The sequence below is a fragment of the Fukomys damarensis genome, unplaced genomic scaffold, assembly GCF_012274545.1.
Source record: "Fukomys damarensis isolate Sample0158 unplaced genomic scaffold, DMR_v1.0_HiC HiC_scaffold_4, whole genome shotgun sequence".
Classification (NCBI taxonomy): Eukaryota; Metazoa; Chordata; class Mammalia; order Rodentia; family Bathyergidae; genus Fukomys; species Fukomys damarensis.
In genome coordinates this window covers 42,252,574-42,276,925 of record NW_022900916.1, presented here as the reverse complement: position 1 = coordinate 42,276,925, position 24,352 = coordinate 42,252,574, and positions in this window count along the sequence as shown.

Genomic DNA, 24,352 nt, shown 5'->3' with positions numbered 1-24,352 from the left:
AAAAAAAAAAAAAAAAAAAAAAACCCTTTAAAAATGTTTTCACTAAAAAGAAGTATATGATGTAATAAATTGATGTCAAATAGCTTCATTTATTCTATAATATAAACATATAACAAAATATCATGTATTTACTTCATAAATTTAAATATAGTTATTATTTTTAATTAAAAATTTAAAAATTAAAATATTAATTTAAATTAAAATGAACTTTTTAGAAAAGAGAAACCTTGTGCTCTCACACGCACAGGTTAGGGTTGACCATATAATGTACCTACGGAATGTCGTTGCTCTTCACAGGTGCTCCCACAGACCAAGTGGGAGAAAGCCAGAAATGTAACTCGAGTACTAGGGAGCCCACGCACACTGTGAGCCTTCAGCTTCTGAAGTCAATGTGCAACCCCTGATTTTGTGGAACTTACAATCTTAGTGTGCCTCGTGAAGTTTTCAAAGCCAACTGCATTTGGCGATATTTGGAGTTAACATCATGACCATGGTTCAGAAACAACCCTAATAGGACCGCAGATTTAGCTCAGTGGTTCCGCTGCCTGCCTCTCAAGCCCAAGAACCCAAGCCTAATACCCTCCCCAAATAGAAATATCACCAATAGTTGTCACACCTTCTATGTTGGCCTCACTGTAATTACCCCGATTTATGTATTATGGTCTGACAACATGAATACATTTACATGCCCACGCTTTTAGATGTATTTTCCTGTAGATTATATTACCCTTATGTTCCTTTATTCACGTAACTATTCCTTAAGGCAAAGTTAATCATATGTATAATATTATATGATTTCATGATGACAGTCATCACGTTATATTTCAATTTCAAGTAATACTCCGCTTTGTTCTTTTCTTTTAAAAATTGGCTTTCCAAACCCCAACACAGATAGATAAACCTTAAGCTCCATTGGAGTAGAGGATTGTAATTGTTTTCTTCTCCTTTTGGGCCCAATGCCCATTACAAGGCCTGGCACAGAGAAAGCCTTCCTTTCTCCTTTCATTGATTTCTATGGAAATGAGGCCAGCTATTCATCATTAGAGCACATTAAGAGTTGTCTGTGGACACGATATCCTTAAGAAACACCAGGCTAGTGGGTAAAACAGAACTATAAGAAACTCAGTGTAATACGAGGTGACACACATACAAAGAGAGGCTCCAAAGGAAGCCAAAGGTAAATCTGTGTGAGGTCTTCACCTGAACATGAGTGACCCCTCTGGTCTCTTAAGCATAGACACCGTCCTAGAGATAAAGCTGGGACGTCTTTGAGGCTTCCCTGGTGTTTCATCAACTGTCTGGATTGAATCCTCTTCCTAATCACTTTCTCCCATATCCTTCCTCTTCTTCTTCCAGAGACTGGCTCTCCTCATCCATCCCTCCTTCACCAGAGCATTTGAGAATGATTATTAAAGCTAACACACTAGGGAAAAGTCCATTTATTGGCAGAAATTAAAACTACAACATTCAGAGGTACATTTGCTATATATTTTACTCACCAGAGCAAAAGGAGATAAAGGGAGACATGTGTTCAAGATCCAGGAAATAGTCCTTGGAAAGGCCTGGGAGAATCATTGCACTGAAATCTCTAAGATGTCGCCCTAACTGGTACAGAGCGCAAAGGGAGTGTGAGCGCATAAGGCTGGAATGGCACAAGGGTTTGGGTTTCAGCCTGTTGTCAACAGGATCCCTACAGAAAGCTTAGCTAAGGCAATGATGCAACCTGACTTTTGTTTTGAAAGAATAAATGCCAGGAGTATGGAGGAGGACTAATTTGTAAAATGTGGCAATGAGTTTTTAAGATTTTTACAGGAATTCCCATAAAAAGCCATGAATTTTATATCTGCTTTGTGTTCCCTGGTAAATGGTAACATTTAATCAATGTTTTCTGATGAGCTAGGTAAATTAAAGCATGAAATTCTTCCATAACAAACCTATGTACCACAGTTACACAATTTAAATAACTGACAACCCTAAAAATTAGGAGGAGCTACTCTGATAGATAGTAGATACAATGTAAAGTGGGATTATGGGGATTAACTAAATTAAACTTAATTAAACTGACTGCAGTATCCTAACCAGAATATTATAAGCAGATGGATGAGCATATGTGCTTAATTATAATTGTTCTAAAGTTAGCATCTAAATAATATGCTTTGAATCAAAGTTATTTTAAATTATCACTGAACATGTTTACGTTTTCCTTTTATACATTTCATCTTTTTCTGAATTTCCTACTAGTTTGTTGAAAATTTGAGCAAGCATATAAATCTTTAATCCCTTGATTAAATAACCATAATTATCCGATTCAAGTCCAACTAGATTTCCAATGTGAAAACATCTTTTATTTCTTCCCCGGTGGGATCATCTGTACTCCGCATTGAGGGGAGAACCGGGAGACCCACACGTTCAGGGGCTCCTAGAGGAACTCGTTGCTCTCCTGAGCAGCGCGGATGCTCAGTCATCTCGTTCGCCATCTGAGGCCACAGTCAGTCTGTCACTTCTCCACACTGGCGCTTCAGATAAAGACCGCTTTTGTGTTCCCACAGCCTGAAGCCGCTGCTGCCTTCCTAGTAGATGGACTCCTGGAAGAATGCAGATGGGCCGGCGTGAGGAATGAGCCATTTTGTTCCCTTTCATTGGATGTAGAAATAAAAGAGGTTAAAGATATCCTAAAACTTAAAGAGTTTCTACCCTGAGAGAAAGAGGATAGGCCACTAAGAAACAAGAAGTAGGAAGAAAGGAGCAGATGGCCATGCTGGGGAAAATCCAGTCTCAGAATAAGGGCTGGACAGTCCCATGGAACCCATCCCTCCTCTGACAGACCTGACAGAAAAATGGGCACTTTCCAGGCTGCCAGCACACATTGGGTTTGTGCTGTGCCTTGCCTGAAATGTATTGTTGTCAATTACTTAGTTTTTAGAACATGTGCGCCATACATAATGCTTACTTTTAATTTAGGAAGAAGGTACATACACTTAGCGTATCTTAATTTGTTTCATTCCCTTTGCCCTCCCTTATGTCACCCTCCCTCTGCCTCTAGATCTCCCTTTCATTTGCAAAATATGTACTGTATCTCTCTATTTCCTATTGTCTATCTTTTATTCTTTTTCTTTCTTACTTTTTGTACTGGGGATCGAACTCAGGACTTCTATCTTTTGTTCTTTTTAAATTACTTATACTTTGGGTTTCTCATATAAGAGAAATTATGTGGTATTTAAACTCATGTGTTTGGTTTATTTCATGACATAATGGTCTCAAGATGCATCCATTTTCACACACATGACTCCAACTTAGCTACATTTTCTTTATGCATTAGTCTCTTAATTGATATATAGGCTGCTTCCGAGATTTAGCGGCTGCAAGTTGTGCTGCTGTAAATATGCGTGTGCATATACCATTGTGGGATAATACTTTTAGCTCCTGGGGAAGGTAGCGAGAAGAAGAATAGCTGAAGGGAAAAGGAATCTCTAATTTAAAATTGATTCTTGAGGAATCAATCTCCGCGCTGATTTCTATAGTGGTTGTTTCAGTTTTCGTTCCTACCAATAACAGGGCGGTGCATTTTTCCCCACAGCCTCACCATTTGTTATTTTGCTGACAGCTGTTCTCTCTGGAGAACGACGTATTCTCGGGCTTCCTATATAACCGGAATGAAGCGTTCGTCGGGGTGCTGATGCCAGATTCTAGGGCAAATTTCCAAATCAACACTATCTGGGGATCATCAATCCCAAACTCCTTAGCAGAGAAAAACCAAACATCCTGGGTTTATGTTCTCGTTTTAAAGGTCTGTTAATGGACTTTCACCCACATTCTGTGTTCTCTAAATTCTAAAATATGATTGATTGTCATTTTTGGAGCCGGTAGACAGCCACTTATTTTCCTGCCTCCTTTTACTTATTACATTAAATAATCTCCCAGGGCCAATATAATTACACACAATATTTAGGTACCATATTGCTTGCCCTTCTCTACAGTCATTTTATTTTGAAGTTTATTATGCTGTAGTAAGGTAGATCTGATGCTATATTGCAAAACAGTAGGGTAAAAACAGGCCAAGACTGCTTTCCTTGACCTACCCTTACTACGGTCTTTCAGACTCTCTAGCACCCTCTTGCCTCTCCTGTGTCACTCCTTGTAATTCCACAAGCGTTGTTCTCTTGTCAAATTAGCTTTGTCTGGTTTTTTAAATGCACCACATTCACAGGATCTTGATCTTCTCCACTTCCGGAATGCATGTCCTGCCTGCTGTCTGTATCCTACTACTAACAGTCCCAGAGTTTTCTCGTTAACCCTCAACCTTCAAGTCTCAGATTACACCTCTGTTCCACAGGCTTTTTCTTTGAGCACCTTTATCCTGGAACAGCTGTTGTTCTTGCTTTTTCCCTGAGCCACTTCTAATTTTAACAGTAAAAACTGTGTACTTCTGTTCCTGCCTGTATTCTCTGCCACCCAAACATCCTGGACTGGAAGTTAACATCATTCCATGTCATTTTCTATCAAAAATTTACTCTAGTGTCTGGTTGAAAGTTGTGTCTTAATAAATTTGTGTTAAATTGAGCTGGGTGTGGTGGTGCACACCTGTAATCCCAGCACTTGGGAGACTAAAGCAGGAGGACTGCTGCAAGTTCAAGGCCAGCATGGGCTCCATGGTGAGTTCAAGGTCCACTTGTACTACTATGTAGCAAGACCTTATATCTTTAAAAAATGCATTAGGCTGGTCGAGTGCAGTGGTGTTTAGAATTAACTGATCACAACCAGGTACTGATTTCTTTGTCCCTTCTCCACTCCAACTGCATCACTTGACTAGCCTAAAAATAGATAAATAAAATTTTAAAAAATTAAATAAAAAATGTATTAGATTAGCAGGGAATAGCAGAATGGGCCCGGAAAAACACTTATCTGTATTTAAATAAATTGATACATAAATGCACTTCAAGAGAATTTTATTTTGTGCCTCAAGATATCTATCTACCATGAAAATTTAAGCTTTTTTCCTATGCAGGACTTTGTATATATAGTGTCTTATTTTGACCTTTTTGTCAAAATAGTTGAATCCTGAAAAAAAATCAAATAATCAGAAACTTGATACGCTATTACCACTATCTTCATTTTAAAGCTTTACAGTGTCCTAAATTGTTTTGTATCCTTGGCTTAAATGAGATTCACCAAGACTCCAGGATATCACCATCATGTCTTACTCTTGTTTTGAAGATGAGTCTGCAAGTATTTCTTTATAGCAATGGTTAGTAGTCTCTTTGTTTTCTAGTATTATGTTCTTCCAAGGTTCTTATCACTAAAATTGTTCTTATTTAGCATATCTAAATCAGGGATGGGAGATACCCTTTTTTTTTAACTACTGTTTAAGAAATTGCCAAAAAATAGATCAAGACTTTAGCCTGTGCTCCACTTTAACCCCCTTTGGGAACTATTTAGATCAAATATATTTAAAAATATCTAACCTGTTCTACTCACAACAATCATAAGGGTAAAGCATGTTCCCTGACTTGATGAAATTTACAGTTTAAAGTTTAACAAACCCATTGGGAAATGTATGCTGACAATTTTTTAAAAAGCTGATGTGGAAGAAGATCAGATGTAGTGAAAGTAAATGAAAATAAGGACTTTGATTAGATTATGAGGTTGAGTAAAGAACTTTCTGAAATATATGTGAGAATTAGTCAAGTGAAAAGTGCAAAAGAAGGTATTTAATTTAGAAAACAGCATGTAGACATTCCATGAGGCCAGAATGCAGTTGGCCACTTGAGGAACTCAGAGGAGTCATTGGAGCAGGAAGATAAGAGCATGGGTGTCCCAAGGTGAAGCAGAGAGACAAAGCTTTTCCCTTATAATTAAGCGAGCTTTTGTTGCTATTTTTATCCACCCATGCTACAATAATAGAAAATATAGGACTGCACTATTTGTGTATAATAGAAACTTCTTTCTCACAGTTGTTGAGTCTGGGATCTCCAAGATCAAGGTGCTTGCAGGTTTGGTACCTGTCTGTTAGATTTGTTGTTTCCAAGATGGTGCCTTGACTCCTGCTTCCTCGGTGGGGAATAGCTTTGTGGGTGAGCACAAGAAAACAATCTCATAATCTCAAGCCTCTTTATAAAAGAATTTTATCCATTAACACTCTGCTCTGGTGATTTAATCTCTTCTTAAAGTCCTGATCTCTTCATACTTCCATATTTGCAGTAAATTTCAACATATGAATTTTGGGAAACAAATTCTGAACAAGTAGGTTATATTCATAAAGGTCTACCTGTGATAGATTGCCCTTCATATGATGAATTGAACTTTATCACAACCCCTTTCTTTCAATTCCCTGTAATACCCTTAAACAGGAGTTGTCTTCTTCCATGAAGAAGCCAACTTCATCCTATTATCCCCATTCTGTGCAATGTTCACTTAAAATTTGAAATTAGCATTACAATAGAGTACCTTTTGACTGCATATTATATAATTATTAATACCTTATTTAAAATTTTACAAGTTACAAGATCTTTCTGTTTTTCTATTTACAGCTTTGGCAATAAGTAGGTTCCTAATCAAGGTGTCAACAGGAAGATTGCGAAATGGAGCCTAGTCTAGGCAACTTAGCAACTTAGCAAGACCTTGTCTCAAAGTAAAAAACAAAAAGAAAGAACTGGAGTTGTAGCTTAGTGTGATGTACCCTGGATTCAATCCCCAATTATTAAAAAAAAAGTTATTCAATTTAGTTATCAATGAAACGAAACACTAACCAATTCTTTCTTGTTAGTTTGGCATTTCTTTTATTAGACAGCCTATCATGTGTCACCAGTCCACTTTCTTGGTTATAACAGAGCACATAAGCCCAGAGACACATGTCAAGCAGATTCTGTGTCACTTATAATTGTGTATGATCTGTCAGGTTGAGAAAGCTATATAAAAGGGTCATTTCTGTAACATAATCCATAGGAGAGATGAGGTTTCCAAAGGAGAGAATGCAGAAGTCACCTTACCTGGGGAAAAAGAGCCCATTTTTATCCCTTGCAAATGTAAGCCAGGAAGGAGAAAGATAGAAATATGATCAGATAAATGAGGATTTCACCAAAGGTCTACATAAAAGTTTGACTTCAGGACAACAGGGAACCCCACAGTGATAACTCAATAATATGATAGTCAATTTAAACACTTGTCCGTTTGTTATTGGAGGAAAAAAAAGATTAAAAATACTCATTGGATTGGATTCAACACAAGTTTTGGTGATCTTATAAATATAACTTTCTGGGGAATCAAATCAATATTTACACATATTCATATTGAAAAATTCATTGAACTCAGTTACATAACTGACATATTACAAACCAGCTAATGGAACACCTACTTTGGTTATGGGCTGTAAAATGACTTTAGGACACTGGTCTCTGAACAACACAGCAAACTAAGAATATTTCCTGGCTGAGAAACAATAATGTTAGGCTAATAGGGTCAAGTCTAGTGTCTCAAGCCCAATAAATCTTCCTTTGAGTATTTATGTCATTTCCACTCTTAAGAGGATTATAGTACCCAATAATATTTCATAAGAAATGAGTAAGTCTCAAAAATAACAAGTGTGAAGATTTATTCTCCAAGAACACAGAATATATGTGATGCTCTTACCATATCCATTTATTCTTTGGGAATCAATTCTAGTTAAACTTCATCAATCTTGATAAGTCAATTTTGGAATGCTCTAATACCCTGTGATAAATGGCCTCAATACAGTCATTTTTAAGAAATACTGTCTCCACTAGGTCTACAAAAATATTATATAGATAATTTGATTAAATCAGCTAAATTTGTTCCACAATAACTAAAACCTGAATTTCCTTAATAATGAAATAAAATGTTATCTATTGATTTTTAAATTATTTTCTACTGGACCCTACCCATATCATAATTTTATTAGGGAATATTATAGGCATGACTACAATTCTCTACATTACCTGTCTTATTTGCCTCAATTAATAATTTGATTTTTGAAATGTATCATTTCAGCTGTTCTGTGTGCATTCTCTCTAGGGCAATTCAGTTATTTATGAAAACAGTAAGTCCAAGGAGGTGCACATAAGAGTAAGTCTTAGGGGAATCTTCATGGCCAAGTGTCTCTGTAGTTTACTAAACCTGAAAAAGTATCCCTGAACTCTGGAGAAAGGGTTGCACTTTTTTAATAATCTGATTGCAACCATTTCTGATTACTGACTATAGAATTTATTTGTAGACATTTAAATGTAAGACTACGGATCAGTAATGGTAAATTTTTAATATATATATAACTTTGCATGTAGCAATCCTGCCTTAAAATAAAAATCTTGATAGGGCCTGTTTAACATCATTTTGTCTTTTGATTTTGGTATTTCAACTAGCAAAACATTTTCTCATATATTCTAGTGTGTTAACTATGCAAACAAAACTTAGATCATTGACCTAGCTGACTCAGAATATAGAACATAGCTCTTTCAACCTCCAACCTATCTGTGTCCTGCAGATATAGTTTATGTTGAGTAACAGCAAGTTTTCTATAGTATATGCCTTTACCTTCAAGGTGAGAAACAGTTGAGAAAATGAGATGACAAAGCTCAAACCTATCAGGATAAGAAAAACATTCTGTTCAAACATTCTTCTAGCAAAAGATGAGAATGCTATCTTCACATAGGCTAAATATGGTCAATTATTGCTGTCATAGTATCTTTCAGTTAGGTCAAATAATTATCACCCATTTCCATTTGTATAGTTAGACAGAGATATATAAGTATATTTTTGGAGAAGAATAGAAAATTGAGAAAAACAGTACATTAGGGAAAGGGACATTGGGTGCATAGGAGAGAACATAGTTATCGTGTCTCTTCACCTTACAGAAGACTGAGGACTAGAACATATGAGTGAGTGATTTATCCACTACCACAGGATTATAGGGGGAAATGACTGTGTGTGGTATCTAATTTTACATGTTAACTTGGCCATGTTACCCAGGTTACGTGGGAAATGTTGTTTTACGTGTTTCTTTGGGGCTCTTTTGGATGAAATTAACATTAAAATTAGTAGCCTATAACTACATCAGATTGCCCACCATAATTTGAGTGGGCTTCATCTACTGCCTTGAAGGTTTGGATAAAGCAAGAAGACCTACTGCTAACAGAGTAAATCTTGCCACAGATGGGCCTGTAAAAAATGTAATATGATCTCGCAGGCCTCTGGCCTGGCAGCTTTCAGATTTAAGTGGCAACATCGGGTCTCTCTTGGTGCCTCGGCCAAATAGCCTTCAGAACCTGAAGTTTAATGTCAATTTCTAGGTTTTTGTCCTTCCAGCCAACCAGGCTGATTCTGAACTTGCCAGTCTCTGTAACTGTGTGAGCTGATTCCTTAAAATAAATCTCTCTTCATATATAATATGTACATCTTATTGTTTCTTTGGAGAATGCTGAGAGTGTCATAGTGTATGTATACCTCTATGTAAAAAGAATGGATAAAAATAGATTAATTGCTAAGACAATGTAGTATTTGGATAACAAACTGGCTGTAAGGAAGGATAAATGTGATCCATTTGTAGGAAAATGAATGTACCTTGAAACAATAATGTTAAGTGAAGTAAATCAGGCAAAAAAGCTTAAATATCACACATTGCTTAATAAGGGAAGCATACTGTATAAATAAAGAGGAAAATTAAAGATAGATAATAGGAAATAGAAAGATAGATTTTTTTGGGCCACAGGATCTCACGCTACAGAGTAGAGGTTGGCCTTGAACTCACTATGTAGCCCATGGTAGCCTCAAGCTTACAATGATCCTTCTGCCTCAGCTTCCTTAATGCTGGAATTACAGTCATGAGATCTTTTGCAAATGGGAAAAAGACCAAAGAAATAGAGGAAGGGAAGAGGAAGAGGAGGGAAAGGGGATGTAAAAAGAATTAAGGAGTGTTTTGTACATGTAACATTCACACAATGAATTTAGTCATTATATGCTTCAAAGATGTACTAATAAAAATAAAAAAAATAAATCACTTGTCTTCTCTTGAAAACTGAATCTGTTATTTTATGATGAATTAATTAATTTTTTAGATGAGAAATTTGAAAAGTGTTCCCATTGGCAACAAAAAAGTTAAATCCTTAATAGATGAACTCAGGTTAAAACCATTCCTCTAGGCAGACAGCCACATGCTAACAACTCTGTTAAAAACAAACCTTAAGGGGCTGGGGATTTTTAGCTCAGGGGTTTCGCCTCTTGCCTTGCAAGCACAAGGACCTGAGTTTGATCCCCAGTAAACTAAAGTTAAAAAACAAACCTTAATCACTTCACTTAAGAGTATGTCCTCAATATGCATCCATTTAGCTATAAACGTCTCTAGTTTATCATTCTTTATGGCTGAATAGTACTCCATTTTATTTTTTTAAAAGCACATCTTCTTTATCAAGTCACCAGTTGATGGGCATAAAGATATTTCCAAGATTTAGCTATTACAAACTGTACTGCTATAAACATCGGTACAAATGTACACTTAAGTGAAATAAAGAGGACACTGTGTAAATACCAAACAGTTTCTCTGGTGTGAGAAACTGAAAGTGCAAATGAGGGACAAAATGTATAATACATGATGTGAAATAAGAAGCAAAGGTCCAAAGGGTCAGGGGAAGTAGAGAGGGGATGGGGTAGAGGAAAGGACAGAAAGGTAAGAAAAAAATATGAGAAAAGAAGAAAAAAATGGAAACAAAGTTTTTGTAAATAAGGATGGATAGAGGAATGGAGGGGAGGGAGGGGAATGTTGAAAAAAGAACCAAGATAGATCGTATACAGGTACAAAATCACAGTGACAAATGTGATCGTCATGCATTCCTAAAAAGTACCAATAAACTTTTTAAAAAATCCTTAAATTTTGTTGGTCCATTTCATGTAGGGCCCATTTATTCCTCCCAATGCGTACTGACCCATAATCTCTAAAGAAGACTATGTATAGATCTCCTCATCACTTCTTTACCCAAAGCTAGAGACCTTCTGTAAATCAGAGGAAGATGGTCTTGCCAAATTGCAGCTGTAAATATATAATTGTAGACACAATGCAAATTATCTGGAAAAATCTACAAGGTACTAGGTGATCCTGAAAGAGATAATCTTCTGATAATTTGCTGCCTAGATCCTTCTCATATTCTCAAAGTCTTATAAAGACCCCGATCTCTCACCCAGAGGGTGTGATTTCTCTCTGAGAAACTCTCTCACCATCACCACTGGTAGTTATTCTGGATGGAATAATCTACATTTATTCTTATCTTTGCTTGGGTGAATTCTTTTTTACTACCTGCATCACCAGCCCTTCATATGCTGTCTTGCACGGCAAAAACCACAACGATAACAGTTATACAAAGGGATGATATCCAGCTCTAAGTGAGAATCTTGAGTTTGGGCTAACTTGATTCTCTTTCCTCACTATGCAATGTGCAACGCAACAATTTTAGAATAGACCGAATAATTGTAAATCCATTAATAATCTCAGAATGAACAGAATATTTTATTATAATGGGCAACGGTCAATATTTATAGCCTACTGTTAGGAATCCAAACAGCACAGATATATGTACTTATTTGTTCCTTCTGCCTGTCACTATGATATTCTTTTTCAGCTGCTCTTCCTTTGAAGTATATCTCAAATTTTACTTTGATCGTGACATTTTCCTGTTAACTGGCTCATGTTCAACTTTTCCTTCTCAAAATACTTTTTGCTTTTGTCCTTTATCTCTCATTATTTGCTAGTTGTTTGAGTCACCCAGTATAGGTTTAAATCTTCAAACTTTATTCTTTAAAATGAAAAAGAGGCAGGAGGGCTTAAAGTGTGTTTTTGATTGATTTTCTTCTCCCAGAATTAACTTCACCAGCATGGTCATTATAAGAATCTGAGGACAATAGAAAGCATGATTATAGAAACTTTAACAAGCATAGACTATTCTCCCACATTATATAATCAGTGCAAGACATGAGAGACCCAGGGACCAGTGAGGGCACTGGAATGTCCCCTATCCCAACAAGTGAGGGTACTATGTTTTAAAATGTGATGGTACTGAAGATTATAATCATTCTTCCATGCCTGCCCCCAGGCAGAGCCTTTAATCTTGTATGTATATAGAGGAAGGTTCAAGAAAGCTGTAATTTTAAAAGGCTTTGACTCCTATAGCAAGATCTAAAAAGTGGGAAGGTCCGTCGCTGTCAAAATTAATAGGGTAGGTAAGACTGCCTGGAGTCAGTTTCTCAAAGAAAGGTAAAAATGGAGAACACTTTAAGGGACTTTATTAAACCCTTGGAAAATCAGACAGGGTAACATTTCTCAAGGCTGGCCAGATAATTTTCAGGGTGGTACAGATAGAAAGATTTGCAGTGGCCTTTTGAGAGTCCAGCAGAAAGCCAATGGAGAGAGCTTAAAGGAATATAGGTGGTGGTGATGGTAATCATGATATCACAGGGTAGAGGGTGGGGAAAAGAAGACATGGGGCAATGTTTTTAGCTAAACACAATGCTCAGCCACACCCATTAAAGTAGTAGTAGCATCTCCGTAGAAATCAGCAATGACTAGTAGAATTTGGAGTGAATAATGGAATTTGAAGGGCCCAAACTGGTGAAAATTGGTGTAAACACAGGAAAAAAGAAGACAGTTGGTAAAATGCACAGGCTAGTCTCCGGCAACATGCACAGAGCTGGTGGACAGGTGAAGCAGCCTGCATTCCGCTGCAGTGGGTTTCTGTTCTCAGAATAATTCCTTCTCTCACAGGGAAAATGCTTTGAAAGTCTAGTACTACCTTTCAGCCCAGTGATTCCAGATGTTTTTATAGCAATATCAGACAAAAAGCAACTAACCCTGAATTTATCCAGTGCTTTTTTCTTACTTTGAAGAAATACAACCTTCTTTCCTAGCTGCTTTCTCTCCTAGAGAAAATGAGCCATGATTACTGAAGTATTTCTGGAAGAATTCCATCATCGCACATTTAGAAATCCTTTGGGAGGAATCCAGTAAGAGATATGCAGGGGAAACTCACTCCATGAAATGTGCCTTTTTTGCATTCTCTCCACTTAAATCACTTGGTATCAGTTATCTATTGCTCACAGCTGCTCCTGATACATTATCTAATGCCATGAAATATGCAATTCATATCAGCTTGCTCTCTGGTTTTGCTGTTTTTAGGATAATTTGCTCTAAAATGTGAAGTAGGCACCTCTGGTAATGGTTCTGTCTCTTAATCAGTTTGAGATTTGGGAGCTCAATATCATGGCAGAGGTAAAGTCACTGAATACACCTCACACAGAGAAACATGATTACTCTTAAACACAGAAAGATATTAAGTTTTGTCTGGAGACATCATCACATCTCCCATTAACTCCTCATTTTTGCTCCCCAAAACACACATTTCAGATAATGAAATAGCTGGTAGAACATAGATACAGGAAATGTAAATTTTAAAATATAGAGAATAATCAATTTCTTGAGAAAAAAATTAGAAAAAGTTCTTAAAAGATTTTAAAGAAAGTAAGACACTTAAGATTATAACTAGCAAAATACTTCTCAGATATAAAGGCTTACACAATACTGATTATACATGTTGATGTCTGTTCAAATCCTTGAGACTGTCTTTCATTTCATTCACACTCCCTTCACCCTGCTTTGATGAAAGCTTGCTTTGCTGAGGTGCCTCCTGGAGGGGCCCAAAAGGAAAGCAACTGAGGCAAGCAACAGGCTGAAAAGAGTGGAAGTGCTCAGTCCAAGATTCAGCAGTGCAGGGAATCCTATCAAAATCAGAAATTATACTCATGACTTGAACCAATAGGCCCTTGAGGAGACTGCAGCTCTTCACGCCTTATGAGACACCCTGAAACAAAGAACCCAACTATGCTAGGTTCAGATGCTTGGCCCACAGAAACTTAAAGATAACATATGTCATGCTTCTAAGCCTCTTGAGCGTTGGGGAAATTTGTCACAAAGCAATAGATAAATCATACAGACTCTATAAAATATTCCCAGTGGGTATTAATCTCCACCCTTGAAAGGTAGCACTCATTTTGGGAGTTGATCATAAATTGGCTTCCATTGTTTATTTAGTTTTAATTGGGCATTTTCAAATGGTGTTCAGCCGATCCCAGAGCCCCAAGGGTTGTGTGTGTGTGTGTGTGTGTGAATGTATGTTTTGTGTATGGTATGGGTGTGCTTTTAGGGGAAAACTGAAAGAATAAGTTAAATGGGCAGAGTACTATTGCCCCATTTCTCCCCACCCTGATGAGAGCAGTTCCACTTTTACCTTCTAAATGAGTATAAATATGACATAATGTTTAACTGGTGCTAGTTTTATAAGTTTAAATGCTATCAATTTGTTTCATTATATTATGTCTTGTCTACCACCAAATTTAAAACACTGTAAATCCTTTTGACTACCCAGAACAATTGCATACTTTTAAACAGTGTGAAGTTTCCTTTAGTTATCCAAATCTAAACTTTCAAGCCTGCCTGGGGATTTAGCTCAGCAATTCAGTGGCCTGCCTTGCAAGCGCAAGGACCTGAGTTCAATCCCCAGTACCAAAAAAAAAAAGTACAATTAAACTTTCAAGCCTAGTGCTCTTAAATTCCACTTAATAAAATATTCTCACCTAAGTAAGATAAGTCTTAAATCAGTTAACATATTTTTGCTATACAATTTGAGAATGTGATTAGCATAAAAATGAATTTAAGGAATAAAATTGGCCCTTATACCTAGATTACCATTAAAACCACAAATAATAAATTGTCAAAATTGAAAAAGATCATAAAGATTATCATTGTTTAGAATATTTGCATGATGATTACATCCCTACAAACTTTTTATCAAGTCATTAGTCTGTTCTTGAATAAAATCCTGTAATATCAAGGAGATTTAAAATGTAAATTCATGAGTGGGCTAAAGATGTTACCCTAGAAAATCCAGAACGTTGGCACCTAAATCTTCAATCAGAACTCAGTTTGCTTAATCTATCTGTGAAAGTCACTGCCTCTGTAAGTGAAATGTTTTGTAATTCTAATAGGATGCAGCATTTAGTACATTAATTCATTCATTTATACTTCTACTTATTCTTCTCTGCTGCTAACGCAATTGTCAAAATTTTTTACATTCACTTTCCTTTTCCATTTTCTCACACTTCTCAAATTACTTGATAATCAGTACTTGGCTTTCATTTATACCACTCCACTGAAATTAGTCTTTCTGAGGTCAGCTGTGATTTTTTCCTAATCATGTGTTTCAGATTTATAAGGCCAAAATCATCAAAACTTTGTATTTTATTAGAGAGTGAATACAAGAAGAAGTGAAGATAATTCCTAAAGGCTTAGTTTTAATAACTTGATATTGTATCTTCCTCTACCCTCAATCCAAGGAAGTTTCTACACTGCTTGCTTAGATTTTTCCTACTGCTTAATGTCTCATTAATAGTGTAATATCTGACATTAGTGTGGTAATCGGGATACTCTGCAGACAGACCCACAAGAGAGAAAGTGTTGCTGAGGAGAGAGGAAAATAAACAGAAGCACAAGGAAAGAGTGAGTGGGAGGAAAAGGAGAAATTTTCATTGAGAGATAAATATAAAGAATGATGTGTGAGATTTGTTTAACAATTAAAATAATAGAATGTATGCTAAATGGTTTACATTGTCACCTGAATCTTTTTTTTACTGCATTTTAAAACTTTATTTTTCTAGCAAATTTACTATAACCTGGAAATAATAATAACTTTTAAAGAACTTCTCAGGATAAACATGTAGATATTTAGGTTTTTAGAGAATAACTGCACAATCTTATGCATTTTAGTAACCTCATATAATGAAGTTAGTCATAGAATTATTTTTACAAAACATTTAGAGAAGAACTACTGCACTACTCTTTAAACTCTTCAGTGAAATTGAAAGGGAAGCAATACTTCCAAATTCATTGCTGGAAGCAAGTGTTACTTGGAGTCCCAAACCAGGGAAAGACCCAACTAAAAAAGAGAACTACAGGCTAATCTCCTTAATGAATATAGATGCAAAAATCCTAAATAAGGTACTGGCAAACAGAATACAGAGGGTCATCAAGAAGATCACATCCCCTGACCGAGTCAGATTTATTCCAGAGATGCAAGGATGGTTCAACATATGTAAATCAATAAATGTAATACACTATATTAATAGAGTCAAGGACAAAAACCATATAATCCTCTCAATTGATGCAGAAAAAGCATTTGACAAAATTTGACACCCATTCATGATAAAAACCCTGCAGAAAATTGGAATAGTCTATATCTCAATTTAATAAAGGCTATCTATGAAAAACAAACAGCCAACATCATATTAAATAGCCCAAAACCAAATCTTTTTAATGTTCTTTTGGTACGAAGGATTGAATTCAGGACCTTGCACTTGCAAGGCAGGTACAGTGCCACTGAGCTAAAGCTCAGTTTTCTTTTTAATGTTATAAAAGAAGCACAAGAGGAAACTTAAGGATGAAAATTAGAAATCACTTCAACAGACATACTATATACACTTATGTAATTAAAGCTGAAACTTATAGGATCCCACAGCAGGATCAATTTCAAAACATAGGACCTATTACACAATATCAATTATACATTTTGATTCTTATTTACACTTCTAGTTTATCACACCAGAGAAACTATTCAGTATTTACAAATGTGTGTCCTATTAATTTCACTTAAGGTTACGTCCTTGATGTGCATCCACTTAGCTATAAATGTCTCTAGCTTCTCATTCTTTATGGCTGAGTAGTACTCCATTTTATTAAAAAAAAAAACACATCTTCTTTATCCAGTCTCCAGTTGATGGGCAATTAGGCTGTTTCTAAATTTTAGCTATTACAAACTGTGCAGCTATAAACATGGGTGAGCATGTATCATTGTGGTATGATTCTTGTAATTCTTCTTGGAAGATACCCAGCAGGGGAAGAGCTGGGACTTCTAATCCTAGTTGTGTGAGGCATCTCTATATTGATTTCCATAGTGGTTCTACCAGTCTGCACTCCCACCAACAATGAAGAAGGGTTCCTTTCTCTCCACAACTGAGCCAACATTTGTTATTGGTTGATTTCTTGATAGCAGCCATTCTTCCTGGGGTAAGGTAAGAAGGGAAAAGAAAAAATAAAAGAAAATGAAAAAAATGGAAACAAAGTCTTTGTAAATAGGGAAAGGTGGAGGTGGTGAAGGGAGGGCAGGGGAATGGGGAAAAAGTAAGAACCAAGATACATCACGTAGAAGTACAAGATCCCAATGATGAATGTAATGAAATTGTATACCTAAAATGTACCAATAAAGAAAAAAAAATCACAGGACCAAAGAAAGGGACACTTCTCATTATCCTGCACTACAGTGAGCATATCATCAGTGTCCTAGGATGTCTTATTTACCATTTTACTGTAGTTTCAGAAGATAATATACATAGCACAAACCTTTAGAAGATAAAATATAAAAATTAGGCAAGATAGAAATATTATAAAGAATACAGTGGTAATATATATATAGTGCAAATAAAAACAAAAATATATGGGAATGTAGTTTTTATACAATGAATGCATATCACCTAAGTTCTGTACTCAATTAGTGTTCATCTTTATCATAATTGCTCTAAGTTTAGAGAACTCTTAGGAACAAATAATGTTTCATAGTTATTTAGCTTTCCATCACTGTGCCAAAATACTTGAGATAATCAACTTAATAATGTAGGGGAAAGGGGTCTGAAGGCAAGGGCCTCATTAGGCTTTCTGTCTTTTCCTGACTAGAAAAATTTTTAAGTTAAATCTTTAATGCAGGAAGCAATAAATAAGATAGCATAAAGGAATCCAGGTGCTCAGAACCAAGGTAGCTCTTCTCATCCACCTCCAATAAAATGCAAAGACAAGGCATGGTCCTTAAAAGAAAACTCTTGTAGAGTACATACAAATGCAATGCATATTTATACATATACGCAGGTGCATTCCCACTGTAGGGTGGCTATTTTACCTTACTGATACGCATACAACCCTTTACTAACTCAACCTCCTTACATAGCAAACATCAGCTTTTTGAATGGTTTCACTCGGAATACCACTTTGTATGTCTCTTTTGGCTTCTCTTTGGTACAGTTCTCAGATTTTCCTTGTTTTTGATGATCTTACCATTTTAAGGAGTGTTGGTAAGGCAGTTTGTTGAATGCTCCCTATATGAGGACTAAATGAATTTTTCCAGTTTTTATTCTTTATTGTTTCATGCTTGCAACACATAATGATTGCCTTCCTTGTGGGGAGTTGGTGCAAATACATAACACATCTTAATTCTGTTTTTAATCCTTTCTCCTTTAAAGAATCCTTTAATTTAATTTAAAGAATCCTTTAATTCTTTCTCCCCCTCCTTCCTTTTCTTGCTTCCCTTCCTCTTTGTGAAAGATCTGTCTCCCTTTTTCCAATTATCCGTCTTTCATATCGCTCTTTATTTATATTTAGGCTTCTCATACAGGAGATATTATAATGATTAGACTGGATGTTACAGGGTTTTGAGAGACCTAAATGGAAAACTGTCATTCTCTCTGCCTCATATCATACCAAGTGCATGCTATTAATACAGTGTCACTGCTAATGTCAATCTTAATCATCTCACTGAGATGAAGTTTATCATGTTTCTCTGTCATAAAGGCAACTTCTGTCTATCTGGACAAGACTCACTATAAAACAACTCAAGAAATGGAGAATTAGGCTTGAATTCTTGTGTGCATAGTATCTGCATGAGTTATTGAAAAACTCTGCGTGGAAGATTTCTCTATTCCTTGTCTACTTGTTATTTGTTTACATTTATTTATGTCAATATGGATTAATTATATATTTTGGATTATAATCAAATTCTACATTAATTTTACTTTTCAATTTATTCCAGCTTTTGCCACTAGGACTAACCTCAGAAGGGCTTGCATACTGAAATTTAGACCTCACTGCAAGGTACTTAGAAGGTAGAAATGTGATCTGACTGTGTATTGAGCACTGGGAATTTGGGAAGTGATTAAACACTGTCTCAGTCACTTTCTTGGTGCTGGGACAAAGTGCTCGACAATCAGAATTAAAGAAGGAAAGTTTTATTTAGGCTCCAGTTTGTAGAGGTTTCAGTCAACAGTCAGCTGGCTCCAAGACAAGGTAGCTTGGCCGAGGAGCATGGCAGAGGAGAAGCAAGCCTTGGCAAAGCAGCATACGCAGAGGGCAGCCCGCAGTGAAGTAGCAGGAGCAACAGCAGCAGCAAGCAGCAAACAATGGCAGTAACCCACTTCCTGTCCCTTCTATTCTACCCAGGCTACACACCCATAGGGTGGTAGCACTCACATCCATTATGGGACTTCTTATTATCCACACGCAGAAAGTGCCAAACCAGTCAGTGGACCAATGTAGAATTCACACACCCTTAATCCTAGCATCACACACTTAATCTCACATCATACACTCTAGATCCAGCCACCTCAGAAAATCTCCATTTGTGAACACATGAGACCGGGGGTGGGGACATCTCAATACAACTATAGCAACCATTTACCAGTCCAATTGTTTAAATACAGGATCACCCAAATTGCATATTTGTTAGTTTTCTAAAATGATATAACAGGAAATATAAAAAAATGACAATTTCATCAAAATTATTCAATACAAGAATTGATTGGTTGAAATGACCCTTGCCTGAGCAATGCTTGAGATAGTCAGTATATAAACAAAACTGTGGGCTGCTGGAGTGAAGCTTGAGGTAAACTGTTCAGAGGTTAAGTGAAAATAAAACCTTCAAAGAGGAGCCACTGTGTTTGAACAGCATTGGCTTTACAAGAAGAGGGAGAGAGAAAAAAAGAGACAAAATCACGTGTATGCTCCTTGTCTCTTGACATGTGATGCCCTGTGCCACCTTGGGTCTCTGCCGACAGAACCAACATTAGACCTACATCACTTAGACCAGAACTGTAGGCCAACATAAACCCCTTTTCTTTACAGTTTACAAAGCATGCTCTATTTCATTATTACCAAGAGAAAACAGTTTAAGACAATGTACTGACTATTGTACCTTGTATTATAGTTATTATTTCACAAGCATTTGATTGAACAAATATTAATGAGGATGCAATATATACAACAAATTTCATTAGCGAGCTAGAGATATATAAAGATGCTAACAGGCCGAGCTTGGTGGCGAGCGCCTGTAATCCCAGCACTCCGGAGGCTGAGGCAGGAGGGTCGCTGTGAGTTCCAGACCAGCCTGAGCTACATAGTGAATTCCAGGTCAGTCTCAACTACATAGTGAGACCCTGTCTCAAAAAACAAAAACAAACAAACAAAAAAAAAAGATACTAACAAATAGTCTCTGGAATGAAGGAACTTTCAATTTAGTAGAATTGATTTATTTATGATTTTAAAGTGTTAGTACTTAAAACTTTATAGTTATGAAAAAAAGTTTTAAAAAAGGAGTTTTGGTAACTTCACTTATTGTCCTTGAATACTTTAGTTCATAATTACTCTTCAATATATTTACCTATTTTCATGTCACTCCATGGAAAGTGTTCTTACTGAGCTTTCCAATGACCTCATTTGTGCCGTTTAGGAAAAGTCACACTTGCCAACAAATATATTTTTGTTGATTTTGTTCAGAAAACACAGACAGCAATAAAAGAAGCTACAACACAGACCAAATCTATGTACTCAGATCAACTAAATCAAAGGACACAGAGGTTTTTTTGAGCATGGGAGGGGAAATGTAGATCATGAGTGTTTAGCAATTGGCTTTATACAACAGAACAGTACACTTTCTCCTATCTTCAGGCAGGAGGAGTTTTGTAACTAAGCATGGCACCCAATGAGCTTAGGATCCTACCTTCCCACAGAGACTGGAAGACAGAGGGAACCACAGTAATCTTAAACTTAACCCTAACCCTATCCACCAGGCCCTTAGGAAAGAAAACCTTGGGATATAAAACAACAGGGGAAGACTTAATTTTTTTTTTTTTTTTTTGGCAGTACAAGGGATTGAACCCAAGCTCTTCACACTGAGTTGTGTCCCCAGTCCTTCTTCATTTTGAGAACAGGGTCTTGCTAAATGGAAAAATATTCTAGACTAGATTTCAATTCAGAATCTTCCTGTCTTCACCTCCCAGAGTTCTGGTTTTGTAGGCATGGACTACTACACTGTAATAAACAAGAGGAAAAGATTTACATTTCAAAGAGGCAGACAAAATTCTTACAATTGCAGAGATTTTTTGTTTTGTTTTTTGGTAAGCAAATGCACTCCGGAGACAGAGGTCAGCACCTACAGTTAGTAAGAAGTCTATGGAAAATTCAGTCACATTTGAACCATTAAGGCCTACTTGCTCAGTATGAAAGCAGATGATGATGTTTTTGAGATCCATCTGGAAATTTCTTAATCAGGAATGTTCAACCTTTCTCTCAGTTAGCAGTTCTTTTATGTATGAACCATATGCTAAGCACTAATAATTTTTTTTTAAATGTTATCAGGATCTTTCAGTCTGTTCAGAGAATGCTTTAGCCAAATTTAAGGGGATTTTTAAAATCTTCTTAATAAGCCCGAATTATTTAATATGCTGTTTTTATAAAGCAAGTAATAAGTCTTAGAGAAATTTGTTATTCAAAGTCCCCCTATTTTCTTCTGGAAGTCACAAAAGAGATCAACTGTCACCACCGCAGGTCCTCACCACAGTGAGTTCTCACCACTTGGTAGAATCTCTTTACCTCAGAAGCTTCAACAGGATCGGAGAGCCCCAGCGACCTTTCTAATTTGGAAGAATAGATATAGTGAAATTAACTTACTGTCATTCACCACCAACAAAACCCTAATCATTCTTTCTCTTCAGAGAACATCTGTTTTCTATTCTGCACCCAACATGAACAAGACACCAAGTAATTATAACTTCGTAAATTTCATTTTATAGATCCTGTAATTTGAGCTTTTTCTAAGATATTCATAAATGTATTTAAATGAGTAGAATTTTTCATATATTCATATTTACATTTTTCAAAATTAAGAAAAATTGAAGTCTCTCATCCATTAATGCATATTTCTTTTTTATTAAAATTTTTGTAAATCTTATGGAATAGCCGGTAACTTGGCATTCCATGCTGTCTGAAAGGAAGCAATTTCAACTGGTCTCTTAAGGCAGGATTATCCAAAGATCTCCTGGTTCTATACTGCTGAGATTTTCCTTATTTTTTGATCACCCATGAAATATAACTGCTCTCCAAGATGCTGTTTTAAACTTAATCAACTTCTGTCTTTTTTATATCAGTGGATGTCTGTGATACATGATAGTCACAGGTGTTTGGGGGAATTGGTTATATAATAGAAATCATATCTTGATCATTTTTGATCCCTTTACCGCTTCATCTTCTTGAGAAATAAACTGAACAATCTGCCTCGATGTTTACATCTTTTACTTTCCTCTATGTGTTTACAACTCTTTGTCTCTGCCTTGCCCAGATCCCATATTTGAAGTCCATTCCTTATTCCCAACTGTCTGAAGGACATCATTAGATATCTCATGATATTTCAAGCCAAGTTACTTTCTTCTCCCCCGAACTTGCTTTTTCTCTTATATCCATAATGGTGTTTAATGTTCCCCCAGTTACCCAAAGTAGTAACCTGAGAGAGAACCCACCCTAATATGTGTGGGCTCCTGTCCCTAATGTTCATTCCCTAATGTTTATGATCCCTAAAGAACTGGCTATTTTCCCCTCTTAGACCAAAGGGTACAACAATGGCCTGATCAACTGTGGTGACAGTTGATCTCTGTTGTGACTTCCAGAAGAAAATAGGGGGACTTTGAATAACAAATTTCTCAAATATACGAAATAAGAGAATATTTAGGCCTCAGTAGCAGGTTTGGATGAAGCTGAACCACAGACTCTGAGGTCCCAGGTACTCAGAGCATGGTTCAGAAGAGGAAGGGAGCACTCAGCATCCTCTTTAGCTCAGCAGATTCTCCATCCTGGGCAGAGGGTCAGAGCAAGACTTTCTAAGGCGTCAAGTTAGAAAAGGCTCTCTGCTGCTTGACCCTGAGAGCAGTACTACCTTAGATCATCTCTAGCTTTCTCTTCTTTGTCTCTCACCGTAATATATTAATTAGTCCACCTCAGAAAATAGTTTTAGGTCTTTCTCTCCTCCATTTGTCCTTGTGCAACTTTAATTCAGTATCCTGCCATATCTCTTTCTAAATAATTAATACCTTTTTCATTGGCCTCCTTATAACCATCCTTCATGCTGCCAATACAATGACCTTCCTGAGATGTAACTTGTATTGTTTTCTCATTTAACATATGCCTGTGGCTCACCATTATCTGAGGTCAGAATTCTGAACAATGGTGTTTCACGGTATATCTTCTACCAACTAAAACTCTTGCCCCTACTTTCCTGTGTCCCCTACCAATAATATGAATAATCCATTTTGTTACTCTATTATACTCTATTAATCTCACTTTTGTGTTTTATCCTCCAAATTGAAGCTGTGGCCTAACTGCTATAGCATTTCCTCTCTTTCTGCTTTCATCTGTCAAAATATACTGACCTTTCCAATCACATGGCAAGGTCCCATTTCCTTGGAAGACTTCCTAGTTTTTCATAAAGAAATAGCAACTCCTTCTTCATTGCTATTGCAGGCAACCATATATGATAGTTTCAAGTCAGTCAGAGTTGGACTTGAATCAGGTTTCCATTACTTATTATGTTACTTATGACTGGGAAAGCTAAATAAATTTTCTTTCTCTTAAATAGGAGAAAAAGCATTTAAACTTTAGTGCTTCTGTGATGATTAAGATATGAAATATGTGACGTACTCAGCACAATTCATGACAAATGATGGCTTTTAAGAAATACTCATATTATTTGATTTACTTGCATACTATATCTTCAATATATGCTTTCTTATATATAATTACTATATGCATATATTGGATACATAAATACACACTGTATCTATTATTGTATTTTAACTTCTTTTATTTTCTGGACCCCAGACTGTCTAGACAGTGTTTTCCCTTCATGTAAGGGTCCAATAAGTATTTCTGGTATGAATTTATCTACTGTAATAGAGAAATTAAAACAATCAGCACATGTTCCCACAGTCCTTTCCTGCTGTTTTCACATTGTTCTTTGTTCAGCATCTGCAGCTGCTGTCTTCAGGGCCTTTTTCTATTTATGGTCTGTCTTGTCTCTTCAGCACTGATGTACTTGTATGATGTGAAAGTGTAAATGTACATTTTTATTACATATCCTTTAAAACATTTTCTTCAGAGTGTCTCATGTTTATCTTTCTTAAAAAATATGATTTTTAGACTCAAATTCAAAAATATCTTTGCATT